The 27611-nt window shown below is 40.1% G+C and overlaps 1 protein-coding gene across 1 annotated transcript in view; it reads left to right on the top strand.

Moving 5' to 3' along the window:
- Window positions 1-27611, top strand: part of KCNJ6 (potassium inwardly rectifying channel subfamily J member 6) — a 382571-nt gene that overhangs the window by 336354 nt on the left and 18606 nt on the right. The gene's annotated exons all lie outside the window — the stretch shown is intronic.

Raw genomic sequence — 27611 nt, 5'->3', positions numbered from 1 at the left:
TGAGGCAACTGAAAATACCATGGCTTGAGTCAAGCGCTCTTTAGTCCTCAAAGTGATACTTTGCAACACATTACCCAATACTAATTTCCTGACTCGTTTCTTGAGCCCTGGCTGCAGACAACTTCAAACTTTTTCCATGTGCCAAGTGTCTGCTGGTCCACTTGTAAAGGTTTTTATTTTCTTTACAATGAATTGTAATCCATACTGAAAACTGTAGTGTTTGATCTGCATCAATAAGTGCTTCAAATCCTCTTGCCTTTCAGCTAGCAAAGGCATGTCCTCTGTAGATTGAAGATTATTAATGAGTCTTCCTGGAATTCTGAGGCCATTTTCTTCCTACCGACCAGCTTCTTGGATTATTCACTCAGCATGCAGGTTGAATAGGTATGATGAAAGGCTATAATGTTGACACATACCATTCCTGATTTTTTAAACCATGCACTAGCTGTCTCTTAAACAACTGCCTCTTGATCCACATGAATGTTCAAAATGAACACAATGCAGTGTTTGGAATTCTCATTATTCTCAATGCTATTGGTTGTTTGTTATGATCCACGCAGTGGAATGTCTTTTCATAGTCAATAAAATACAAGTAAACATCTTTCTGGGATTCTCTGCTTTCAACTAAGATCTATCTGACGTCATCAATGATATCCCTCATGCTACATCCACTTCTGAATTTAGCTTGAATTTTTGGCAGCTAATGTACTGCTGCAACTCCTATTGAATAATCATCAGCAAAATTGTGATGTTAATGATTTCCTAATTCTGTTTGGTCACCTTTCGTTGGTATGGATACAAGTGTGGATCTCTTCCAGTCTATTGGACAGGTAGCTCTCTCTCTAATTTCTTGACTTAGATGAGTGAATGCTGTCAGTACTGCATGAGTCTGCTGAAACATTTCAAGTGGAATTCCATCAATTGATGGAGCCTTTGTTTTTGCTTCAGGGCAGCGTGGGCTTCTTCCTTTGATATTATCAGTTCTTAATCATATACTACCTTTTCAAAAGATTAAATATCAACCCATTCTTTTCAGTACAGGGGCATTTTATAGCCTTTCCACCTTCTCAATGCTTTCTCTATTTTCAGCATTTTGTCCATAGAATCTGTCATTATCGAAACATGAGGCCTGCATTTTTTCCATCAGTTCTTTCAACTTGAGAAAGGCTGTGTTTTGGTTTTCAATTCCAGGTCTCAATACATTGCATTATAATTCTTTTCTTTGTCTTCTCAAGCTGTCTTGTGAAATTTTCTGTTCAGATATTTTACTTCATATTTTCTTCCATCTACTTTACTCTATGTTCAAGAGCAAGTTTCAGAGTTTAATTGACATCCACTGTGCTAGGGTGATGCTCTAGAGTAGCAAAATCAGTGACTGTTAGCTGTTAGCTAGGATCTGCAGTATGATGTTAAATAGGAGTGGGGACAAGGGGCATCCTTGTCTGGTCCCCTTTTTCAATGGGATTGTTTTCATCTTTTCTCCATTGACTACCACATTGGCTGTTGGTTTTTCATATGCAGCTTCTATTATATTGATGAATTTTCCTTCCATTCCTATCTTCTCAAGTGTCTTAAACAGGAATGCATGTTGGATGTTGTTGAATGCTTTTTCCGCATCTATCGATATTATCGTGTGGTTCTTATAATTGTTCATGTCAATGTGGCAGATAATACTAATGGTCTTTCATATGTTGAACCATCCCTGCATCCCTGGTGTGAATCCCACTTGGTCATGGTGAATTATTTGTTTATATACTTTTGTATTTTGTTAAGGATTTTTGCATCAATGTTCCTTAGGGATATTGGTCTGTCATTCTCAATTCTTGTGGGATCCTTGCCCAGTTTTGGTATCAAGAGTTATACTAGCTTCATAGAAAGAGTTTGGGAGTTTGCAGTCCTTTTCTATGTTCTGGAAGAGATTGTGTAGAATTGGTGTCAGTTCTTCCCTGACTGCTTGGTAAAATTCTCCTGGGAAGCCGTCTGGTCGAGGGGGTTTTTTGGGTGGTAATCCTTTGATAACATTGTCTATTTCTTCTATTGCTATGGGTCTGTTGAGATTCTTGATGTCCATCTGGGATATTCTAGAGAGGGATTGTTTTTCCAAGTATTTGTCCATGTTTTCCAAGTTGTTGAATTACTGTGTAATTACCCTCTTGATTTCATTAGGGTCTGTTGTAATATCCCGTTTCATCGCTCACCCTTGCTATTGATATTTGTTCCTTCCTTTCTTTAGTTAGGTTTGCCAGCAGTCTGTCGATTCAGTTAATCCTTTCAAAGAACCAACTTTTAGCTGCATTAATTTTTTCCATAGCTTTCTTGTTTTCCCTCTCATGAATCTCAGCCCTGATTTTTATTATTTCTTTCCTTGAGCTATTAGTAGAATTGTCCTGTTGAGTCTGCTCTAATTGATGTAAGATTTGTGTCAGTATATCAATCATAAGTCTCTCTTCTTTTTTCATGTGTACAATCGCTATCAAACTTCCTCTGAGAACTGTCTTTGCTGTGTCCCAAAGGTTTTGGTGCACCATATTCTCATTCTTGTTGCTTTCTAGAAACTTCCTGATTTCATCTCTGATCTGGGCCAGTACCCACTCCTTTTGCAATAGAGAGATATTCATCCTCCAATTGTTTGCCCTTGTTTTCATAATTGTCCTTTTATTGATTTCCAGCCTTATGGCATATTGGGTCGGACAGAGAGCCTCATTCTTATTGTTGTTGTTGTTGTTGTTTGGGGGGAGGCGGTTCTTCTTTTAGTTCAATACCATATGTATCCCTGGGTTGGGTCTGATCCCTGCCAGAGTACCTGGACCTCAACTCGTAAATTATGCTTTAAGTAACTTTTCCTCTATGTCCATTTTGGGCTTATCTCAGTAGACTCATGTTGTGCCTGTCCTTTTGTGCTTGGCTAACTTTGCTTCACATAATTTCCTCCAACTCTTCCTATGAGACAATATGCCTCATGTGTTCATAACTGCTTTTTAGGGATGCGCAATACTCCATTGTGTGTATGTACCAGAGTTTTTAAATCCATTTGTCAGTTGGTGGAAATTAGGTTGCTTACAATTCTTTGTGATTGTGAACATTGGAGCACAGATGTCTGATCGTGGTCTGTTTCTCCTTCTGGGTATATGTCCAGTAGGGAGATTGCTGGGTCATATGGTAGCACAATTTCCATTTGTTTTAGGTATTGCCAAATCGCTTTCCACAGTAGCTGTAGGTACCTACAGGGCCACCAGCAATAGATGAGAGTTCCTATCTCACCACACCCCCTCCAACATTTGTTGCCTCTGATTTTTTGACTTGGGCTATCTTTGAGAGTATTAAGTGGGATCACATAGTTGTTTTAATTTGCATTTCCTTAATGGCTAATTATCAGGAACATTTTCTCATATGCTTATTGGGCATTCAGGTTTTCGCCCTTGAGAAAGTTTAGTTCCGGTCTTTTGCCCACCTCCTCAGTGGGCTCTTTGTTTTTATTGTAGGCTAGCAGAGTATTGTAGATTTTAATGATAAGCCTTTTGTATGATGTGTCACTGCTAAAAATGTTTTCCCAGTTGGTGGGCTCTCTTATTACTCTCGTGATGAAGTCTTTCAATATACACAGATGTTTTATCTTCATTATATCCCACTTATCAGTTTGTTTCCTACGTGCATGTGTTCTTCTCTATTTCTGATAACCTATGTATTCCCTGTGCCAAGGTTCTTAGGTTTGTCCCAATTCCCTTATTGGTGGCCCTAATAGTTTGTGGGTTTTACCTCAAAGTCTGTGATCCCCCTTGAGAATTTTCTTGTGCATGGATTGAGGTGAGGGTCTTGCTCCATTTTCCTGTAGATAGATATCCATTTTTTCCAGCACTGCTTGTTGGAAAGGGTGTCCGCTTCCAATTTGACATTTTGGGGGCCTTTATCAAAGATCAGTTGTCTGTATGCTGGTGATTTTATTCCTGGGTTTTCTTTCTTTTCTACTGGTCTGAGTACCTGTTGTTATGCCAGTACCATGCTGTTTTGACCACTGGGGATGTGCAATAGGTGTTAAAGTCAGGCAAAGCAAGCCCTTCAATCTTATCCTTCTTCTTGAGGAGTTCTCTGCTAATTCTGGGCTTTTTTCTTTTCCATATGAAGTTGGTAGTCAGTTTCTCCAATTATTTGAAGAAAGATGCACAACAGCATATTCTAAGCACCTGTAATAATGTTCATTCTGTCCATAAAATTAGACTGAATTATGTTTGTAATATTTATTTAGTCACTACATAAAACTCATTATGCTTTTGATGAACTACTACATGTTTTAATTCCCTTCTAGTGTGTGTTACTTCAATAAATAAGCATATTACATAAAGATTTAAAAGTGTCAACATCCAGCGGGTGACATGCTGTCATTCATTTTGGCTTTGTGTTATGTCCCAAATTCTGATGAGATATTATGAGTGAATTATTCAATTCCTGATAGTGTTCAAGGAGCTAAAAATATTGTGAGAATAATTGCTATAAGTCCAGCAGAAGCAGAAAGCATTTTTTTCGAAGATGAACTGAGTGTGTTCAGAGAAGAGAAGTCGCCTGTTTCTAATACATCAAACACAATGACTGTTGTTTAATTGGCCTGCCTCTAAAGGAATAGAATCCTACTCCTACAGTAAAAAGATAGTTAAGAATAAATCACCCATTAAATTATGCTCAGATAAAAGCAAAGAATATTGCAAGTGAGGATGCCAATCAAGAAGCAATATAGAAGTATATTAAATAATAACTGTATTGGTTTTTTGGTTGGGCATTCTTTATTATTTTTCACTAATATTGTAAAAATCTTCCTTAAACATAATCTAGTTTTATGGACTTCTTTTATTGTTCTTATTTAAGTATTACCTGTATGAAATAATAAACTACCTTTCAGTATATCTTTTTTTTACTAAAACAGTCATTAGGGCAGCAAACCAGTTGTGAAATTATTTTAATCCCACCGCTGGTTTAAACTAATTGGAAATATATTGGGACCCAGAATCTTAGCACCTGCCATTTTTGCCTCTTGGGACCTGAATACAGGGTGCTGGAATGTACCTGCTCCCTCTCCCAGGAAGTACTGTGAGATGAGATGGCAGAGATTAGCCCCAGTAGGAACGAAGTGTTTTCATCCCCCTCCTTCTTGGGCTTAAAGGGTGGGAGCAGAGAGATGATTAAGCTCCAAGCACACGCTATCAGCCTGGTATGTTTGATGACAAATAGAAGTGTGACGATAAATGGGTGGGACAGTTCTATCACTACAATAGTCTCACAGTCAGGATAAAACTTTTACACCTAGTAGCAGATCTGTGATTGGCAAGCCAAAGGATGAAGCTTGTGGGGGATTGGTTTTACCACCTCAAGTTCTTACCTGCTCCTTGGAAATGTTTCCTTCTCAGTAGGTAAACATCAAAAGTCCATGTTTCAAACTCCAAGCCCTTCTGGGTTTGGAATGAAGAAGGATGAGATAAATGGGCATATGAGCTTTAAATCAAGGCTTCATCACTGAATTTAGGCAAAACCAGGTTCTTGTTTCTAGCAGGATTACGCATGTTTTCATGGAGATGTCCTAATTCAGTAGACATGCCTCACATTCTGGAAACCAAGTCAAACATAGAAACCTGGCAGGAGTGGTTCCTGGGAATAAACGGTGTGGGTTTCTTAGCAATGGAAGTCCATTCCCCACATTTCCATTACATTATTCTGGGAGTTACAGACCAGCAATGTCCAACGTACCTCCAAATACACTGTCTGCTATTGCTAGTCACAGCACATGGATGTCTTCAGACAATGTCTGACAGTGAAAAGGATCATACTTGTAAGTAAGCTCTAGAAAAGACTTGTTAGAGTCTCCTACGCAAATGGGTTCTGATCTATTAGCTACCTCAACAGCCTTACCTAGATAGAGGCTGGGTTCTCATCTGACCCTGGACTTACCAGGGTCTAGAGGTAGTCTATGTAGAGATGTTTTGAGGCCGTTAGGAGAAAATCTTACTTAATAAACATGACCCCAAAAAAGTAAAAAATAAAATAAAATAAACATGACCCAACAAATCCACTTTCAAAAAGGGTCAAAGACCTTCACGAACATGCAGGATGCAAATGACATCTTCCCAAAACTTGCCCGGTATTTCCATTTAAAATCACATTCATATGAAGATGTTCCTGCTTTTATAAATGGGTTTCTGTTACATTGTCTTCCTAGCACTGGGTGATCAAGGTCTTAATTGTTTCTTTGTTTTCATGTTTTATTGTGGTCAAATATATGTCACATAACTGCCATTGGAACCCTTTTTAAGTGTATACTTCAGTGGTATTATAACCCCCCTGTTGTCCAACCATCACCATTACATATTTCCAAAGCATTTTCATCACACCAAACAGAGATGGTGTACCATTAAATAATAACACCCTATCCTGGCCTTCTCCCAGTCCCTGGTAACCATTTCTATGTAAATATTTCATGTTAAGTAGGGTCACACAATGGTTTTCCTTTTGTGTCTAGGGTTTGCACAGGTTCATCTATGTACCAGAACTCTATTCCTTTTTATGGCTGAATAGTATTTCATTGTATGGCTGTACCATATATTATTTATTGTGGCAACTACATAATCTGTCAATTTGTGAAGGGGTAAAGTCTAGCCTGTCACTCAGGCCATACCCAAGGAGATCTCTGTGTGGGCATGGCCTTCTCCTAAGGATTGTGGGAACGCCTGTCTTCCTCCCGGGAGATGGGAGACTCTCACTGCTTGGTCTTCCTGCTGACAAGACACATGTGGCTATGCTGATGCAGCCAGACCCCTAGAGCTCAAGGAGCTACATGGAGACCCCTGCCAGCAGTGAGATGCTTCCACCACCACTGGATCCACAAGACTTTTCAACCCACTGGCCTGTGATCTCCCTGCATTAAGCATCATTGCATGTGTTTCATGAGTCTGAAGAAGAATTTATAGATGGGTATCAGACATATGGGCTAATATCAGACTTATGAACTTGGTCTGGACTGGGCTGGATGTTTTCTTGATGTAAAATCACACTTTGATATAAAGTTCTCTAATATACACATATGAGTGTCTATGAATTTGTTTCTCTAGTCTACCCGGACTAGCACATTTATCCATTCATTTGTTATTGGAATTTGGCTATTGAGAACAGTGCTCCAACAGACATAGAGTTACTCTTTGTTTCTTTTTTGTTGTTGTTAAGTCAGTTGCCACTAGTAAAAAGTCTGTTAAAGTTTGTGTTAAAAAAAAACACATTTGTTCCTTGCAGTCAATGTGCTCTCACTTGATCCCCGCCCCACCTTGCCCACCAGTTCTCCTCCCTTCCTCTGTGCAAAGAACACCTTTCAAACTTCCTGAAGATTAATTTGCAGAAAGGTGGGAGAATGAAGGGATTGACTATTGTTTTGCCCATATGCTATTAACTTTAAGAAGAATTGAAAGCATGCTCAAGGTATTTTCTTTTGACAGGCTATTCACAAGGCAGGTTACTAACTGACCCTCAGAGAATGTGGAGATTTCATCACTTTGCGAATTGATCAAATGAGACTCCCAAGAGGCAGAATTAATGAAAACATAAATAGTTATGATACAGGAATTAAAGTTCACTATGTCTAGGTCCACAGAGCTCAGCTATAATTATTTTCAGTTAAGGTTTCCCAGATCCTCTGTACTTTGGAAATTTCAGACAGATTTGTAGACCTCAAGGAAAGCTGAGGTGGAGGTAAGCCTGTTCTCATCCCTTCCAACAAGTGAACTATCTAGTTAACCAAAAGTGATCAAGCATCTAAACATACATCCTATACAACAGAGATAAATCTATAAATCTAAGTTTGGAGAACTAAAGGCTGTCTTAAGAGGTTTAAGGTCAATTTGCTGTCCGGTGGTGGCTTGTGTGTTGCTATGATGCAGGCAATTATGCATGCCAGTGTATTTCAAATACCAACAGGTTTACCCAGAATTGTAAATTTTGCATGGAACTTACAGATTAGACTACTTCCTAGCATTCTATTCCCAAAAACTAGCCAATGAAAATCCTATGGATGATAAGAGAAGATTGATCACAACGGTGCTGGTTGATGAGGTTCCCTAGGTTGTAAAATGCTCCAAAATACACAGATGGCTGCAGCAATGGACTTGACATGCCAACAGTTGTGAAGTCTTGCCAGATCCTGTGCATCAAAGCTAGCTCAATGACAACTAATCACAGCAATGGCTTTATGTTCTTTGACCAACCAAATGCAAATCACTTTCTCTCTAGTGACTGCTGCCTTTGTTCTGAACCCTCTCTTGAAGTTCACCATTCAAGACAATTGCTAAGAATACAGATTTGTGGCAAAGATGATCTACAGACCGAGGACATCAGTGTATACCAAAAGCTTCCACATTTTACCTTTTCTTTTGATGTCTACTTCCAATTGATATCTAGTCCAGAGCTTATTTGCAAACAAGAGATAGATAATCCAAGAAACAAGGTCTGTTCTATTAATCAGAAATGCTCTCCTGCCCACCCCACCATGATTTATCCATCACCTGCCCCTTCTTCATGGTCCTGTTAATCATTCTCCTGAAAGCCTTACCAGCCAACACTAGTGCGGATTAAACTTCACATCCTTTAAAATTAAAAACTTATTGAGTTTTATCCTTGGTCAATTTAATCTATTACCATTCAGTCAATTCCATCTCATAGTAACCATATAAGACAGATGAGAACTGGGTTTCAAAGGCTATAATCCAAGAAGCTGAACTATATGAAGAAGAATGTGGCATCAGGATTCGAGGAAGATGTATTAACAACCTGCGATATGTAGGTTGCTCAACCTTGCTTGCTGAAAGTAAGGAGCACTTGAAGCAATCGCTGATGAAGATCAAAGATTGCAGCCTTCAGTATGGATTACAACTTTATGTCAAGAAGACCAGAATCCTCACAACCGGACCAATAGGTAACATCATAATAGATGAAGGAAAAGATTGAGGTTGCCAAGGATTTCATCTTGCTTGGCTCCACAATCAATTCTTACGGAAGCAGCAGTCAAGAAATCAAAGGACACATTGCCTTGGATAAACCTGCGGTACAGGACTTCTTTAAAGTGGAAAGAGCCAGGCCATCAGTCAGAGGACTAAAGTGAACCAGACCTAAGCCATGGTATTTTCAATCACTTCCTATGTCTGTGAAAGTTGGATATTGAATAAAGAAGGCCAGAGAAGAATTAATGCAATTGAATTATAGCACCAGAAAAGAATAGCGAACTGTCATGGACTGCCAAAAGAACAAACAAATCTGTCTTGGAAGAAGTACAGCCAGAATTCTCCTTAGAAGCAAGCACGGCAAGACTTCATATCATGTCTTTGGACATTATCAGGAGAGACCCATCCCTGGGAAAGGACATCGTGTTTGCTAAAGTAGAAGGGCAGTCAAATGAGAAAGACCCTGGACAAGATGAACTGACACAATGGCTTCAACAATGGCTCAACACAACAAGTGGGAGGCTGGCACAGACCATTAACTCAAGTCTATCATGCAAGATATCAATGAGCTGGATAGAGGATCCAGATTCAGCAGAAGCCAAGCAGGAATTTCAGTAGAGTCCACTTGCGGTATATTGGAAGCAGGTTACACCCCTAAGAAAACTTCCTTTCGATTGATGCATCAGGCTTGTGAACTGAGTAAGATACTGTACCCTACCCTAATATTAAAACCGATTGGTTGCGATCACACTGTGGGTCAAGCCATGGGAACTTACCAGGTGCAACTGCAAAACCACTGAGAATCCTGACCTAGCCAAGTAGTCACAACACTAAACTATCACCAACTCAAACATACCAATGACTGATGGTACAGAACCAGGCACCATTTAGTTGTGCTATGTGAGTGCCATGAATCAGAGCTAGCTTGACAGCAACGAACAACCACAAATATACGCTAGATGAATGAATGGGTTGTTATCTCAGAGGTCCTTTTATTCATCTATCCAAATAGTTATCAAGCTTAAATTGACTAACACACACTGTACTGGTTGAGAGAGAGGGAATGGTAATAAAAAATTCCACCTCCCAGGAATGCCTGTCTCCAAATCTGGGGAAACAGTCAAATATCGACAACTGTCATTCAGGGGGAAAGACCCTGACAGAGTGAGCACCACACATTGAGAACCTCTTTGAGTGACCCATAACCCAAGTGCAATTTCAGTAAAGTCACTGCTCCTGTTTGTCCCTAGAAACCTGGGTGGCAAGAGTGGTTATGAGTTGGGCTGCTAACTGCAAGGTCAGCAGTTCAAAACCACCAGGGGAAAGATGTGGCTTTATACTCCCATAAACAGTTACAATTTTGGAAACGCGCAAGGACAGTTCTACCACGTCCTGCAGGGTGACGATGAGTCGGCATAGACTTTATGGCAGTGAGTTGGGGGTTTTTAAGTATTTGTCCCTAAGGGAACCCTGATGCCGAGTCTGGAAAGTGTTGAACTGTTGACAACCAACTCAGTGGTTCAAACTTAACAGCTACTCCCTGGGAGAAAGAGGAGACTATCTGCTCCCCTGAATATTAACATCCTCCCCCCAAAAAACAAATATAAGTTGAAAATAACTCAATGGCAGGGAGTTTTTGCCCATAAGGAGTCTGGGTGGTACTGTGTTTAAACACGTATCTTCTACCTGAAAGGTCTGCAGTTCAAACCCACCAGCCTCTCTCAGGAAAAAACATAGCAATCTGCTTCCATCACGATCACGGCCTTGGAAACTCGTTGGGGCGATTCTACTCTGTTCTCTTGGGTCTTCGGGAGTCAGAGTCAGTAGCAGTTTATTTGTCCCTGTTTTCCCTCAATCTCATCTCCCTCATATAACCGCATCTACTTTCCCCTAAAACAAAATTATTTCATTTTTTGCTTCTCGTGTTATTTGATTGTGGGATCCCATGAGCTGCAATGAGTACGCGAATCCCTGATCATTGGCAAACTGTGGGGTGCATTCTAGAAGAGGACCTGTTCATCTCATCAGAATACAACAGTGCCCTGGACTACAGAGGACACCTGCCTGAAGATTACAGACTAAGGAGGGACGTTGGGGGGAAGATGATTCTTTTCAAATATCCAGCACCCAAGAACACTTTTTTTAAAACTTTTTATTGTGAATTACGTGAGGATTTGCAAAACAGATCATCAGTTGTACATTTAAAAATTCATGCACATTTTGTTTCAACACATCCACTGCAATCCCCCCAAGGTACGCTCATTCATCCCACTTCCTCCCTGTGTTTCCTGTTTCCACCCACCCTGCTCTCCTCACGCTCTGAACTATGTTCTTGGGTAAATGCTGCCCTTCTGATCTTAAGTGGTTGATTTTTACAGCACCGGGGAGAGGTCTGGGAGAAAGACGGGGATTTCTACTCCAGTAAACAGTTAGTCTTGGAAATCCACAGGAGCAGTTTTAGAAGTCAATGAGTTTGGTTTTTTTTTTTTGGGGGGTGGGGTTGAGTTTAAATTCCAGACCTGAGGGTTGACTAAGGGCCATTGCCTGAGAGGTTCCACCAATTTTTTCTCACCAAAAAGCCTGAATTCTTTTGTGATTTGAGATTTTTTTGTTGTTCCATATTTTCCTCCTGCTCCATCCAGAAGCTTCTAATGTGATTCTTTTCAGAGCACTTGGTAGTGGGGCCTGGGCACCGTCTAACTCTGGTCTGAGGGTCACGGAGGCTGCTGGCTCAGTGGCTCATTACTCCACTGGACGACAGGTTTCCGTATGTCTTCCATTTTCCTCATTCTTCTTGCGGATGGAGGGAGACCAGTAGTTGCACCCAAGATAGTGGCTCAGGAGGTTTAAGACCCCAGTGGCCCCTCACCTAAAGTAGAACATTGTTATTGTGAATGTGTTGTGCCAATTGACCTGGGAGTCCCCCCTCCCCCCAAGATTATGATCCTGAGGCTCCAGGCCCAACAATTCGATCCCTTAAGATGTTTTATTGTGTCTAAGAAGTTTTCATAACTTTGTCCCCACATGCTCCACCACATTTATGAATATATTTGCAGCAAAGATAAATATACAAACACAAATATCCCGTCAAATACACACACACTCATGCATATGTGGATATACTCCCACTTTCCTCCCGACATCTGTTCAGATTTTTCATCTATCTAAACATCTCCTGGTAGATCATCACTATTGCAGGATAGTGAGTGTAATAGTATTGGCCTCTGTTGTCTTTAAATGCGTCCAAGAGGGTTTTCAAATGGTCAAGGTACTATCAAGCATAAAGCTAACCTTGGCATCAATGTGATCTTTCCCTTTAGGGTTTTTAGACCATTTAAAAGACTCAACAACAATAACAAAAAACTAATGATACCGGGGACAATTGTTATTGATTAGTGCTACTAATTCTACAATGGTCAGCTATTGCACTAAGTACTTTCACATGTGAAATCTCATGCCAACACCAGAACACAGCTCTATTCTGGTCATTATTTTTCCCATTATGACAACTGAGGAAGTGGAAAAGGGTAAGTAATTAATCTGTCCCAGGTCACATTGCTGTAATGTGCAGTCTGGCTTCTAACTGAAGCCTGTCTGCTTCCAACCACCACAGTTTGGTCCCAGTACGTCATTGATGGAGTCTGTTCACTGTGAAAGGAAATGATCAATTAAGTGAATTCAAACTATTTTAGCAGACGGAAACAATTATTCAGTTTCTTGCTCTGAAATGTATTCATTCCATGCGGAACAAATGGGAAATAAGAGTATGTGTATATTGTACTTGCTTATTTTTTTACAGAATTATATATATATATATATAAAATAAAGTATTTCATTTTTTAAAACCCACAGGAAAACAAATAAGAAACCCAGGTAAATTGTTGGAACTAGAATGGGAGTAAGCCTTTTCTGAATATATCTTTTATGCAGTCTTAACTTTTGAGCCATTTAAATAATTTATAAATTGAACTAATTAAACCCCCAAAAAATGTAGTAATAGCAAATTCTTAAAGCAAACATGAATAGAAATAAATGAACCTAACTAGATATAAACAAGGTATATAATCACATAGAAAAAGAAAGAATGATTTTGAGTAACTGAACTTTTTTTCTGTAGTTTTATTTATATAGAATTCACATATCATACACTTCCATAGTTAAGTCCCTTTAAAAAGAGTTGTATGTGCATCATCACAATCAGTTCTAACATACCTTCCCATCTCCCACATTCATTATTTCCTTCCTAATTCCCCTCAAACTTTCCCTGAGCCCCAATAAGCTATTACATCAGTTATTGTCTCTATATATCCACTTGTTCTGTGCTTCATAAACTGGGAAACATATCAGAAAAAATTAAAAACAAAACAGAAAAAAGGAAGAAATAAAAGACCACCAGCAATATTAAAATAAGCCTGCGAGAAAACTTCTGTCGAGGAACAAGTGAGAAATATTTAATCCTAGAGCACATTCAGAATGAGTCAAGAGGAGGTCAACTGACCAGGTGTCATATTATACCGTGGTTCCATCCACCATAATCAAGTTTACAATAATCTCTGCCTGGATAGTAAGGCTGTTTGTGTCCCTCAACTGTGGCCAGAGGGGATCGTCCAGAGGCTAATCTGTCTAGACCCTCTGCAGATAGATTTGGGGCCCCCACTGTTCTCCATACCCTGCTACAACTTGAGTGCTCACAATTTAAATTCTAAGGCTGTTCTCTTCATCATATTTGGATTTTGTTATTTGTCATCTTTAGATCACACAGGCTGGTGTGCTTATTCCACGGGGACTTAGTTGACAGCTCACTTAGATGGCTGCTTGTTTGGATACAAGCCTTTCAAACCCCAGACGCTATTCCAATTGATAGCCAGGCACCATCTCTGGGCACCACTGCGCTGTGCTGTAACTCCTGATCTTCATGAAGGCAAATATAGAGCAGGGCTCTCTTATCAGAACTAACTGAACACAGCTTTAGTGGTAGTATTCTAAGGCTAAAAAACAGCAAAGAATAATGTGCCCATAGGTTTAAGAATGCCGTCGTTGGTATGTGTTGGGCTATTAATCAAAAGGTCAGTGGTTCAAAATCACCAGTCTTTCTGGAAGAAAGATGAGGCTTTCTGCTCCCGTAAAGATGCACAGCCTCAGAAAGGCACAGGGGCAGTTCTACTCTGCCCTACTGGATTGCTGTAAGTGGAATCGACTTGATGGAAGTGGGTTTCGGTTGGGTTTGGACCTACTAGGTTTATGTTAGCGAAAAAAGAACAAAGACCATTTGAAGAATTAATAAAAGACTGTTTCTTCAGATCATGGAAGAGCAGTGGTTCTCACCCTTCCTATGCACGACCCTTTCATACAGTTCCTCATGCTGTGGTGACCCCCAACCAGAAAATGATTTTCGTTGCTACCTCATAACTGTAATTTTGCCACTGTTATGAATCATCATGTAAATATCTGGTATGCAGGATGTATTTTCATTGTTAAAAATTGAACAGAATTAAAGCATAATGATTAATGACAAAAACAATATGTAAGTATATATTGTGAAACATTTATTTCTAATTACAAATAAATGAAATTTTGTCTTGCAATATGATGTAGCATGGGTAACAGTCTTCACGCGGGCACTCCTATGTGGGAATATCTGCACGTGGGCGGACCCGCCTGGAGACCGAGAGAGGAGCGGTGTCTCAGTTCCTAAGACCATCGAAAATAGGTGTTTTCCAATGGTCTTAGGAGACTCCTGTGAAAGGGTCATGCGACCCCCCAAAGGGGTCGCGACCACAGATTGAGAACCGCTGATGTAAAAGGATCTGCTACCAACATCATGTTTCTTCTAGAAACTCAAAGAAGTTCAAAGAGTGGGCTTTACCCTTGATCTGTTAAGGTAGAATGTTTAACAATGAGAGGTTTTCTTTGGGGGAGTGAGGAGGTAAATACGTTATTTTATTCTTTCCATTTATTTACATGTTTTTGATAATAAATTAGCTCCCTGTCACTGCCCAAAGTGGCCAATTCGTGGTTCTTTTTATTCTTTTTATCCCAAAAGCATTTTATTGGGAGCTAATACAAATATTATATCATATCCATAGTTCAATGACATCAAGCTGTAGGGTACAGTTGCTACCACAGTCAGTGTCAAAACACTCTCTTCCTTCTTGAACTCCCTGCTATCAGCTCCCCTTTACCCTCCGCCCCACTGTACCTGCCCCTTACTCACAAGAACCCTTATTCTGCTTGTTGTTTCTATAGGTTCATCAATCCTGGGTGTCATATACCGAAAAACAGGAAAATATATTACCAAAATTCAGGAGGGTTACCCCAATGACAAAATATATCTGAGATAAACCCCAATATGGAAAAAAAATACACACACACAGAAAATGTTGACAACCAGATCAGGCCCAACATGCATCAGGGGTGGGTGGGGATCAACTAACAAGGTTTTAACTGTTCAAGTCAGATTTATCCTTTTGACCTTCTATAGTCCTCTCTCCGACGCACTCTGTTTGGTAACCAGTTTCTTCTCCTCCCTCAATGATGGATAGAAGGAAATCACCGGAGGCTTATGTGTGCTTCTTCCAGGTGAACTTAGTTGACATCACAGAGAAGTTTTCTGATTGCCTTATAAGGTTACTTGTCAATTTGCCATTGGGCCATATATCCTGGGATTTTCCAGCTGGATGGTGTCTCGTGGGCTTTCTTGTTTCAGCTTTGGGATATGAGTCTTGAATGTTTTATAGCAAAAGTCAATGATAAGTGTTTTGATCATGGGGTACTTGGGTTCCCTTCGGCCATTATGATAGATTCCAGTTCCAATTCATTTGTAAGACATTTGTAAAATATTCCTTAGGTGTAAGGCCCTATAAGAGTTAGAAAAATCTTAATTAACACAGGGTCCCTATCTCCAAAATTAGAAACAATGTGGTGGTTGAGCACATAGACTGTGGAGCCTGACTCCAAGGCTCCACTCTGGCTGTGTGACTCAGGAAAGTGCTAAACCTCTCTGCACCTTAGTTTCCTCATCTGTAAAATAGTCTGTGAATTGTTGTAAGAATTACATACATGGCTGGTGCGGATGAAGCATTCCATGCCTGGCATGCAGCAAGCACTCAATAAATGTTAACACTTATTACTGCACTCAACACTAAGCTCATGAATTTGTCAACTACTTTGGTGGGAGTAGAATTAGGAGCAAGACATGTAGAATGCCCTTTTTTGAGACTCACATATCAATTTATTTTTGCATGGTTGGAGGTGAGCTTCAGTGGCCCTCCACTACATTCAGAAAAGAAAAACACACACACACACAACTGTGGAAGGAAGGGATTTCTAACCTGAACACAAGGAGGGGTCATTATTATTTAAATATTCAGCAGTTGGATGAACCTATTGAATTTAAGTCATCATTAACTCATGGAAGAGATTTTTTGACATCAGGTATGGTAAATCTCCAGCATTTCTCTCCCATTGGAAAGGCAGCACCATGCTAAGGCTGATAGATACGGGTGCGGAGCATTTTATTACTATGCTGATTCCGTGCAGTTCTTATCAGAATGGGAACCACAGGCAAAGGAGAAGGGAAATATCACAACCTGAAACCTGGTCTTTGAAATAAAAGGTCAAAGCATGTGCAGTCAGTTCCCGCTTGTTTCTGAGTATTTGCAACATCAATTAATTGCACAGAATGTAAACGTGGTGAGGAGGGGCTAAAAAGCGAAGAAGGTGGCTGATATCCATTTGATTTTCCTGGAAGCATCTTCTCCAGGCAGTTGCTATGTTATCTGTCTACTGAGTGAACACCTGTCATTATCCAAGAGGGCTTGCTCTTGAGGCTGGTTTTCCTAGTGGTACTCTGCACACAGATAGCTCCCATCACGTTTGGTCAGTGTGCCTGAAAATAGTGCTTTGCTGGTTATGTCCCCATCTTGTAGTGCTGTCCCTGTGTTTCTTCAGTGCAGATAACAGGTTCCTTAACTACCCCTTGGTTTGCCTTCAAGGATCCTAGAAGGGGTGTGCCGTGCAATCACCACTCCAATGAGAAAGTGTGCCCCACTGTGTCCCCTGATTTCTGATCCTGTAGAGTGCATGCCGTGGTGGCTCAGTGATAGAATTCCCAGCTTCCCTGCAAGAACCCTGGGTTTGATTTCCAGCCAATGCACATCAAGCACAGGCACTACCTGCCTGTCAGTAGAGGCCTGATAGTGAACAGGTTTCAGCAGAGCTTCCAGACTAAGATGGACTAGGAAGGAATACCAGGCAACCAACTCCCAAAACTCAACCAAAGGAAGCTCCATGGATCACAACAGGCTGGTCCCATCGTGCATGGGGTCTTGATGAGTTGGGGGCCTGAGTAGAGGGTCGGGGGGACACTTGATGACGGCTAACAATAGCAACAATATCGTAAAGCCTGTTCTATCTTGATTTTATTAGTGTTCCCTCTGTCCCCCAGTGATAACCCTCACTTCTTATTTAGTGGTTCTTACTCAGGAATACAATGGTCACAAGAAGATGTGCTGTTTTTATTCACTGCTCGGCAAGTTAAACTCTTGGAAAACTAACAAGGGATCCAAACATAGAAGCTCTTAGTGGAAAACTTCTGAAAGAGAATAATTTTTCAAAGTTCTATGCACACACATAGAAGGGCAGGCATCTTTGAGGAAATAACTTGGACCAGACAATGCTGTGGAAACCAGGAGCCTCCTCTCCTCAAGTATAAATCAAAGACATGTCGACATTCAAGGAAATTGCACACCGCTCTGCCCACCAACCTCATTGTGTCATCAGGGCTGTCTTACAATGACATCTGCACTATTCAGTATATGGTCATTTCATGGGAAATGGGGAGGCCAGATTCCTTGAGCACTACCCACACATTCGTTTCCTCATCAATGAAGGGACTTCAAAACGTCTACGGGGAAAAATAGAACTGAAAAACACTGGAGGAGGGAATGGTATTAGAGCTTAAATTCTGGACGCCCACTTTGCAGAAGGGGATGGGTGACAGTGAAAGTCCAAAATGCATTTGCAGGATCTCCACTTGGATTAAGGCTCCAGTGAATCCCCTGTGACCATTCCAGGAATGTGAATGCCCTTGCTATCAGACAGGGCGCATTGGGAAGTGGATGAATAACAGGTGTGGTTAGGTTAAAATTTAACACCAAAATTCGTTCTCCCTTCTGACCAGTTTCAAATTTGTTCTAATTTTTATTAGGCTCTGTTATCTTTTCAACTGAGGTTTTTTCTATGCTTTATTTTGTTATTTGTATTGTTCAGGGGGGTTTGTTTTTGTATGTTTTTCTCTCTCTATGAAATCCGGGATAGGTAAATCTGTAGAGAGAGTAAGTGAATTAATAGTTTATTGGGATAATGGCAGAGGAGTTGTGGAGGTGGGTGGGGAGCTAATAATAATGAGTACAAAGAAAAAGAAAATGTTTTAAAATTTATTGTAGTGATGGTTGCACACCTCTTTTTAATATATTTAAACTATTGAACTGTGTGACATGGGAACTATATGTCAATTAACCTGTTAAAATTTAAAAATTTTCAAAGATAATTGAATTTTCCCACGAGCTTTTGGATGCCCTCTCATATAAATCAGGATTATAATAATAGCACATACTCTTGGGATTGTTCCAGGATTTAAACAGAATAAAGACTACAGCCAAACTAGTTAACCTGTCGCCATCAAGTGGAGTCCTTCTCCTGGCAACCCTTGGTGTTCCCAGGAGAAGTGGTTTTCAATGAGTGATTTTTCAAACCTTTCAGTTAACACTTGGGTGGAGTGTACTATCCAGGGATTCCAAATGTTATTAAAACAACAACAACCAGACCCATTGCCATTGAGTCTGTTCCAAATCCTGACAATTCCTCCTGTTGTAGAGTGGAGACTTCCATAGAATGTTGGTGGCTGGAATCTCTACAGAAGCAGGTTAGCCGGCCGGGGGTGGGGAGTCTGCTACAAAGTAAGTTCAAAGGGCCAATCTTGTGATGAGTGTTGAGTACAAACCATTTGTGCCACTTAGAGACCTCTAAAGACCAGAAGAGGCTTACAAAACTTGGCCCAGAGTAACTGCTCAGGAGTTTTACGTGAACGTGAAGATGATGATGATGACGAAGACGATGACAACAAGGACAAGGTCCACAAAGATGATAAAGAGGAAGATGAAAAACAAAATAGCATTCACCATACAGGTCTCAGATTCCATGCTCCCTCCCCCATTTAGCCTTGCTCACAACTCAGCTGATTCTCAGTTCTGGAATTCTCCACAATTTTTTGCACAGAAAGCAAGAAAGATTGTCATGCCAGCTGTCCTCTATGAAGACCCAGTTTCTAACTCACTGTCAATGCAATAGTCCCTGGGGGATGCATACAGTCAGCTTGCATGGCTTTTAATCAGAATGTTGGAGTTTACCGTCTACTAGAAGCATCTCAGAAGAAAGCTCTGGTGATTTAGTTATGAAAAATTAGCCATTGAAAACTCTACAGAGTGCATGAGGTCCCATGACTCTGAGTCAACTCACTGACAACTGGACTGGATTAATAAAACAAAACTGCATGAACAAAGAGTTGAAAAACAGGGGAGATACAATTGTTTGTTGTTGTTTAACCTCTATTAGAGAGAACATGCAACCAATTAATCTATGGTGTGGTTTAGGCCCCATCTGCTTCTGTGAGCCTGCTTCCCTTCCCCCGTCCCCACCTTGTATTCAGAAGGCCTAGGAATCCAGTCACATGTTGGTCATCACCAGCCTGCAGCATCGGGGACCAAAGCACGCATGCTCACTTGCACAAGTGCCGGTCAGAATACTTGCATTCTGAGCTGCTGCCATGAAGAAACGATGTCCTGGACATTCCAGGAGGGCAAGAACACAGCCCTATCACACTGTCTGCATTAATAATGCCCACTCGTGTTTCTGTCATTGTCGTTAGGTGCCATTGAGTTGGTCCCGACCCATAGCAACCGTTTGCACGATAGATGGAAGCACTGCCTGGTCCTGCACCATCCTCACAATTGTTCCCGTGCCCGAGCCCATTGTTGCAGCCACTGTGTCAGTCCATCTCCTGAGGGCCTTCCTCCTTCTTGCTGCCTCCACTTCACCAAGCGTGATGTCCTTCTCCAGGGACTGGTCTCTCCTGACAAGATGTCCAAATCATGTAAGACGAAGTGATGTAAGACAAGGGAGCAGTCTGGCCATACTTCTTCCAAGACAGATCGGGGTGTCCTTTTAGCAGTCCACGGTACTTTCGATGTTCTTCTCCAGCGCCACCGTTCAAAAGCATCCACTTTTCTTCAGTTTTCCTTATTCAATGTCCAATGTTCACATTCATGTGAGACGACTGAAATTATCATGGCACACTGTAATCCTCAAAGTAACATCCTGGCTTTGTGATATTTTAAAGAGACCTTGTGCAGCAGATTTGCCCCAGGCAAAGCATTGTTGGATCTCTTGACTGCTGCTTCCATGGACATCAATTGTGGATCCAAGCAAGATAAAATCCTTGACAACTTCTAACTTTTCCCCATAATGCTCACTCATAGTGACCCTATTTATAGTTCCTGAGGCTGTAATTACATCTTTACAGGAGCTGACCACTTCTTCTTTCTTCCACAGAGTGGTGGCTGCTTTTGCACTGCCACCATTGCGTTTAGCAGTCCAGCATGGACCCAACCAAGCCGTGTGTTTCAGAAGTGCATCCCACAGGATTTTCAGGGATGTAGTTCTTGGAAGAAGCTTGACAGGCCTTTTCTGTGATGCCTCTGGATATATTTAAAGCATGAGTATTGGTGATATTTTTTAATATAGTACTATAGAAATACAACATAATTTATGCCCCTATGTTTTAAAGCTAAGCTGCAGCTCTGGTGGTGCAGTAGGTTAAGTGCTGGGCTGCTAACCTAAAGGACAGGAGTTCAAATCCACCTGCTTCCATGGGAGAAAGATGGAGATGTTGCTCCTGTAAATTTACAGTCTCAGCAACTCCCTGGGGATGTCCTGCTCTATCATAGGGATGCTATGAGTGGGACTCGAGGGCGGTGGGTTTTGATTTCTTTTAAGAGGGGTTTCAACATTCAGAAATAAAACATCTTTGATCTGACCACCCAATTTCAAAGCTAAAATATTAATAACCCTCTTGTGTAGTTATTTCTTAGCTCCTTCTCTATCCTAACATAACTACTTATTTTTATCATTCCTTGGTTTCTTAAAAAGATCTGTACGTATCCCTAAATAATACATTTTTGAACCATGCTGATTTTTAGCTTTATAAAAATGTCATCATTTAAATATTCCATGAAATTTGCTTTTTCATTCATTACTGTCTCTAAGATATGGCTCAACCATATTGCAGCCTTCTGTTTAACTCATTTATTTCTCACTGATTCATAAAATTCAATCATGTGAATATAGTCTGTTCTCTGTCAATGGACGCTTGAATTGTTTCCAGCTTGTTATTTTAAGTAATAGTGCTACAAACGTAATTGTACATGTTTCTTGTTGCACATGTACAAGAGTTTATGTAGCACATTTATTTAGGATACTATGTTCTTAGCAAAAGCCCTTGTTCGACCTTTCAAAATAAGGCTAGATTGTTTTTACTTAAGTGGTTGGAACAATTTATGCATTCACTAGCAGTGTATAACACGTCCCCTCGCTCCACTTCCTTAGCATATTTGGGACTGACACACTTCTTGATTGTTGCCGATTGAGTGGGATTAAATGACCTCTCTTATGATCTTAATTTGCATTTCTCTAATGACTAATGAAATTGATCATCTTTTCATATATTTATTCATCATTCATATTTCTTCTGTAAAATCTGGTTAACATCTTTTTGCCCTTTTAATATGAGCTTTTGTTGTTGTTGCTAGTTTTGTTTGTTTGTTTGTCTGTCTGTTTGTTTTGAAGATTTGCTGATATCCTGGGAGTTAATGCTTTGTTGGTTACATGTATTACAAATGTCATTTAATAGCTTTTGATCAAATGCATCATTTATTGTGTGCTGCTTCTTTTTTTTCTTAAAGAAATCCTTTTCTATCCTGGAGTCATATAGATGTCCTTTGATGATTTATTTTAAATATTGCCTTTTCCATACCAAATCAAGTCTTTGATCAGCTAATTTTTGGTGTGCAAAAGAGAAAAGAATCCAATTTGATTTTTTTTTTCATATATAGGCTAATTCTTTCTATCCCCAACGAGCTGCAATGCTACCTCTGGTGTGAGTCAAGTCTCCACTTCCTTAAATGAATGTCTATACTTGATCCAATAACACACTGTCTAAACGCATCCTTCAGGTTAGCCTGCAGCTGGTCTGCAAAGGTACTGGAGTGCTCGACCTGGGGAACTGTTCCCTGAGTAGCTCCACCCTTCCAGAGGGTCTTCATTTCCCATTAACTCTCTTGGTCACATCTGAACATTGACATTACAACTTCTTTGAGGGCAGAAAAACTTCATTTGATGAGTTTCCTTATCTCTGACGTATTTTAGTTATTAAATGTGTCCTAACATCAAATGCTTTAACTTGGATGTGAATTTAACTTCCTATGGTTTATTCTTCTTCAGAGTGTCTTGGCTCTTGCTCCTTTACTCTTATAATTTATAGAATCATTCTGCCAAGTTCCATCTTTAAAATGTTAGAAATTTCCTCATTGTAATTGCAGTGAATCAATGAGGCACTTGGGGCGGGGGGAACTAATGGCTTTAGAATGCTTGTTCATCCAAACCATGAGCATAATACAGTTCTCCATTTATTTCACTCTTCTTGCTATCAATAAGTCTTACCATTTTCTTCAAAAAATACTTTATACTTCTAGTGTGAGATTTATCTGAGGTACTTTTTGCTGCTAGAGGAAATGGCAGGGTTCTTTCCCGCTGTTAATAGGTTTTCCATCTGTTTTCATATAGAGAAATGTAATTAGCTGTCTGTATATATTTTGTGTTTCAGCCCCCTTGCTACATACTCCTGGTAATTCTAATAGTTCTACTATTCTTGTTGAATTTCTATGTACTCAATCATATCATCGGCAAATATTGACAGTTTTGTTTCTTTCTTTCTGATCCAGCATTGTTGATGAGGACCTTTAGTGTCGTGGTGAACAGAAAGGTGATAGCAAGCATTTACATTTTATTCCTGCCTATAAATGAAAGGATTTTGTTTTTCACAATTACCACTTAATATTACGTTTACTCAGATACTGCTTTTCTTCTACACAAAGTTGATTACAAAGTTTTATCATGAACGGTTTCGTCAGCTATGTTTTCTGCATTTATTGACCTGATCGTGTGATCTTCCTCTTTCGATCTGTTAAATAAGAACGTGGTGGTGGTCTTTTCCTTGTGTAGAGTCTATTCCAACTCACGGCAGCCGTGCATGTGCAGAGCAGAACTGCTCCAGCAGGTTTACAGGCTGCGTCCTTGGGGAGCCCTGGCAGCATAGTTCTTACCTGTTGGGTTGCTAACTGCCGGGTCAGCAGTTCAAAACTACCAGCCGCTCCTGAGGAGAAAGGCTGGGTTTCTAATCTTGTAAAGAGTTGCAGTCTCAGAAACGCACAAGGGCAACTCTACCCTATATTTTAGGGTGGCTGCAAGTGAGCGTCAACTCAATGACTGTGAGTTTGAGGCCTGTCTTTTGAGGCTCCTCTGGGGGGGTGGGGGGGAGTCTCACCAATAGCCTTTGGCTAAAAGTCAAACGCTTACTTACATGTCTCCCAGGGGCTTTCTAAAGTTAAACTACCCTTTTATTCCTAATATAAATCCAACTTAGTGTGTTGTTTTTCATAAACTGTTGGATTTGATTTGCTAATTTTTTCTCAGGATTATTGCCCCCCCCCCCCATATGAGATTGGACTGAATCTCCCTTTATGATGATTTTTTTTCATGTCTCCCAGCAATTCTTTAAATTTTTCATGTTTGAGTTTCTAAGCAATTTTTCTGGGTATACAACTTACAGTTATTATATCTTCCTGGTTAATTTAGCATTTTACCCACATGTAGTAACCCTTTTATGCCTAATGATTTCAGTGTTAAGGTCCATTGTTAATATTAACCTAAACTCAAAAAGCTCACGGCCACAGAGCCAATTCCAACTCACGGTGGTCCTCTGGGGCTGAGTGGAACCGCCCTGGAGGTTTCTAAGACTGCACATCTTCACCGGCGCAGAAAGCCTCGTCTTTTGAACTACTAACCTTGTGGTACGCAGCCCAAAATGTAGCCCAACGAGGCCACCAGGGGTCCCATTAACAGTAACATAGTTACTTCCATTTTCTTTTGATTGCTATTTTCCTGGTTTATCCTTTTTTATCCCCCTGTACAATTACCTTATTCTTTCTATACCACAATATTAGGTGTTTTCCAGAAAACAAACTTTAACTGGAATTTTTTCCAACTGAAAAATTCTACTATTTACCTGAAAATTTAGTCTACTTACGTTGGTATGACTGGTGATGTGTTCAGAAATATTTCCACCATATCTCTTTATATCTTCTATTTGTCCTATTTTTTTAAAGTTCTGTTGGCATATAATTCACATATCATACAATTCAATAGTTCAATCACATCAAGAAGAGCTGTGAAATCATCAACATGATCAGGTTTAGGGCATTTTCTTTGTTCTTGTGCTCATGGTTATAGCTCGCCGTTTCCCCGACCGCCCTTGCCAAACCCCTGTCCCATCTTCATCCCTCCTAGTTCTCTCCTTCCCGCTCTTCCTTTTGTTATGAGGGCTTTTGAGTTTGTTGGTTTGTTGGTTTGTTTGTTGTCATTTCATTTTTTCCCTTTCCTTTGTTTAGAAGAAGTATACTCTACTTTAATCGTGGTTTGGTGGTTACTCTGGACAGTTTATAATGTATTCTTATTGTAAAGCCTAGATTTAAATGATATTCTAATTCCTTGTCACACAGTTCACAGATGTTGGAATTCCATAACTAACTCAAATCACTTCCTTCGAAATACACATTTTATTTTTGACCAATAGTTTACTTCTATCCTTTTTTTAACGCCACAGATAGACATTTCTTTTAACAGTTTCACTGATGTATAATTCATACACCATATACTTCAATGGTTTAAATATATTTAAAAGAGTTGTGCAATCATCACCACAATCAATTTTGGAACATTTTCTTCATTCTTTTGCCCATTATTTTTAGCTTCCTATTATGACCCTGCCCCAACCCAAGAGCTAGTAATCTAGTTACTGTGTCTATAGATTTACCTCTCCTAGATTTCATATAAAGAAAACCATACGCCCCCCCAAAAAAAAAACAATGACCAGAAAATTCTCAATCCAAAATAAAGCAATAGATAATAGAAACTGTTGTAAATTTTAAAATGGCCCAAAAGGGAAAACAAATGATAATAGTAAATTTTAAGTTAGCTACATCTGCATTAATCCACTTTCTAATGCACTCTGTCTAAAGGCAAGCCTAGTCACATCCTGGTCAACGTCTGAGGGAGTTCAGAGGAGATGTAATCTTCCCGGGGACTCTGCGAGTGCATTCTGGGCTTTCATTGCCACCCATAGCCTTCTGCAAATGGGATGAGAAAGATAGTATTGTCGTTGAAGCTGAGACGTGCAGATTTGGGCTGCCCATCCCTAACGAACCAACGAGCAGAGACAGGGATAGAATCTTTTCACGAGCATTTAATTCAAATACTGGTGATCTGAGAAATTGACAGGTAAAGACTAATAATAAACCACCTTGCCAGCTCCTTGCAGGATTTTATAGTATAGAGGGGGGAGTAGGGATGGCATCATCCTGTGTGTAAGGATGAGGTCCAGGTTCCCCTCCCCCTAAAATGCTTGAAGGTCTTGGTGTTTATTCTTCCTTCTGGGCACAGCCCCTGGGATTTCGCTGTTATCTTTTGAGTCCAGAGGGTCAGATAGCACACTCGGTGTCTGAAGAACCAACTTTCGGGTTTTCAGGAGTCAACGGAAACTACGTGCTAAATTCACCCTTGGTTGATTATTAAAAAAAAAAGTCACAGCAGTTTGTCAGGGTGAATTCTTACACACCTTGACATACACTGTTGCTGTTGTTTAGATTATTTTACATATTTCAGAGATGTTGCTCACCAATTCCTTCTTGCACGCAAGACTTCGTTCTGAATCATTTTCCTTCGTCTTGAAATACAGTCTTAAATTTTCCTTTTATCAATACCTGTGAGTTGAAAAGTCTCTCGCTTTTCTTTGTGTACCTGAAAAGGTCTTCTAGCTTTGCGTTCTTCTTGAAAGATGAGTTTTGTTGAGTAGAACATTTTAGATTGGCAGTTATTTCTCTCAGGACTTTGAAGTACAGTACTCACTTACCCTCTGTAACTTCCACTGTTGTTGATAATTAGAATCTAATTATTCCTTTGTAAAGGTCTGACTTTTCTTCCTCAATCTAAGTTCTCTTTGTCTTTAATGTTCTATAATTTCATCATAAGTGTGGACTTGCTATTATTTATCCTGTTTGGCATATATTATAAGGAATCCTTTGGGTTAGACTTTGGGCTGACAATCACAAGGTCGATGGTTCAAATCCACCAGCCACTCCATGTAAGAAAAGTGAGGCTATCTGCTTCTGTAACCCTACATAGGCTCTCTGGAAACCCTACAAAGGGCTCTGAGTAGAAATCCACTCAGCAGCAGGGCATGGTGGTGGTAGTGGTATGTATTATAATTCTTGTTTCTATGGATTTAAATTTTTCATTTCTTCATTATAATCCCTTCAAATCTAGCCTCTACTGCATTATCTTCCTGCTCTCTTCTCTCCTTTACTTTTCTCCTCTCTTCTTATTTAATCTCATTCCCTCTCTTCTTCCCTGCTCCTCTTCCGCTTTCCTTTGTGAATGGGCATTCACACTCAGTTTCTAGCTCAGAAAAGGGCACTTTACTGGTCGTCTGCTCAGAGGACAGGGTTTCTCTTGGAGCTTTTGCTGTCAGTGCCCACTACCCAGTTCTGCACCAGGAACTTAGGGTCAATGTCAGAAAATAAAACAGGAAGAAAAAAATAAAATGGGAAATTTATAGCCAAATAAGTCATTCTTCAAGTTTTGGCTCTTGTCCCCAATCTTCCTGCTATTATAAACTTTCCACGGTCTCCAGATGGTTGCTTTGTACATTTTGTCTAGAGTTTTTATTGCAATCAGCAGAAAAGATTGGCTGTACATGGGCTTACTCCATCGGGATCAACATTAGAAGCCCTTTCCTTACCTTTCACTGAGCTTGGTATTGCACTAAAATTATGGATTTTCCTGGGCTTAGTTGGAGGTTAGCTATGGAAACGTGACAGGTATGCAGTCTGACATAATGTTGTAAGCTGCAGTCTCACCCTTTTTTCCTTACGGACTCACAAGCCATCTTTTTATGTAAGAAGGAGGGTCAGGCATTTCCAATGAACAACATTAAGTTGGCCTTCACTTAACAGTGGCTATTGGAAATCAGCAGTGCCAATGCGGAGGCATTGCAATAAATCAGGAAAATTAATCCTCAAGGTGTTCGTAATTCAACAAGGGAGATATACACATACAACTAAGTGCTGTGATAAGATGTAGTTCAAGGGTCATGATAACCTTGGGCTTAATAATTTGGGCAAGAGATTGGCCAGCTGCAGAGTGCCCTGGAAAGGAGATAACAAATTAAGTTTGTTCTTGAAAGATGAGCAGATG

Source organism: Echinops telfairi, unplaced genomic scaffold (assembly GCF_000313985.2).
Source record: "Echinops telfairi isolate 266 unplaced genomic scaffold, ASM31398v2 ScPeMD7_7469;HRSCAF=8507_0, whole genome shotgun sequence".
NCBI lineage: Eukaryota > Metazoa > Chordata > Mammalia > Afrosoricida > Tenrecidae > Echinops > Echinops telfairi.
The sequence above is the reverse complement of the archived record's forward strand: the minus strand, read 5'-3'. Positions and strand labels throughout refer to the sequence as shown.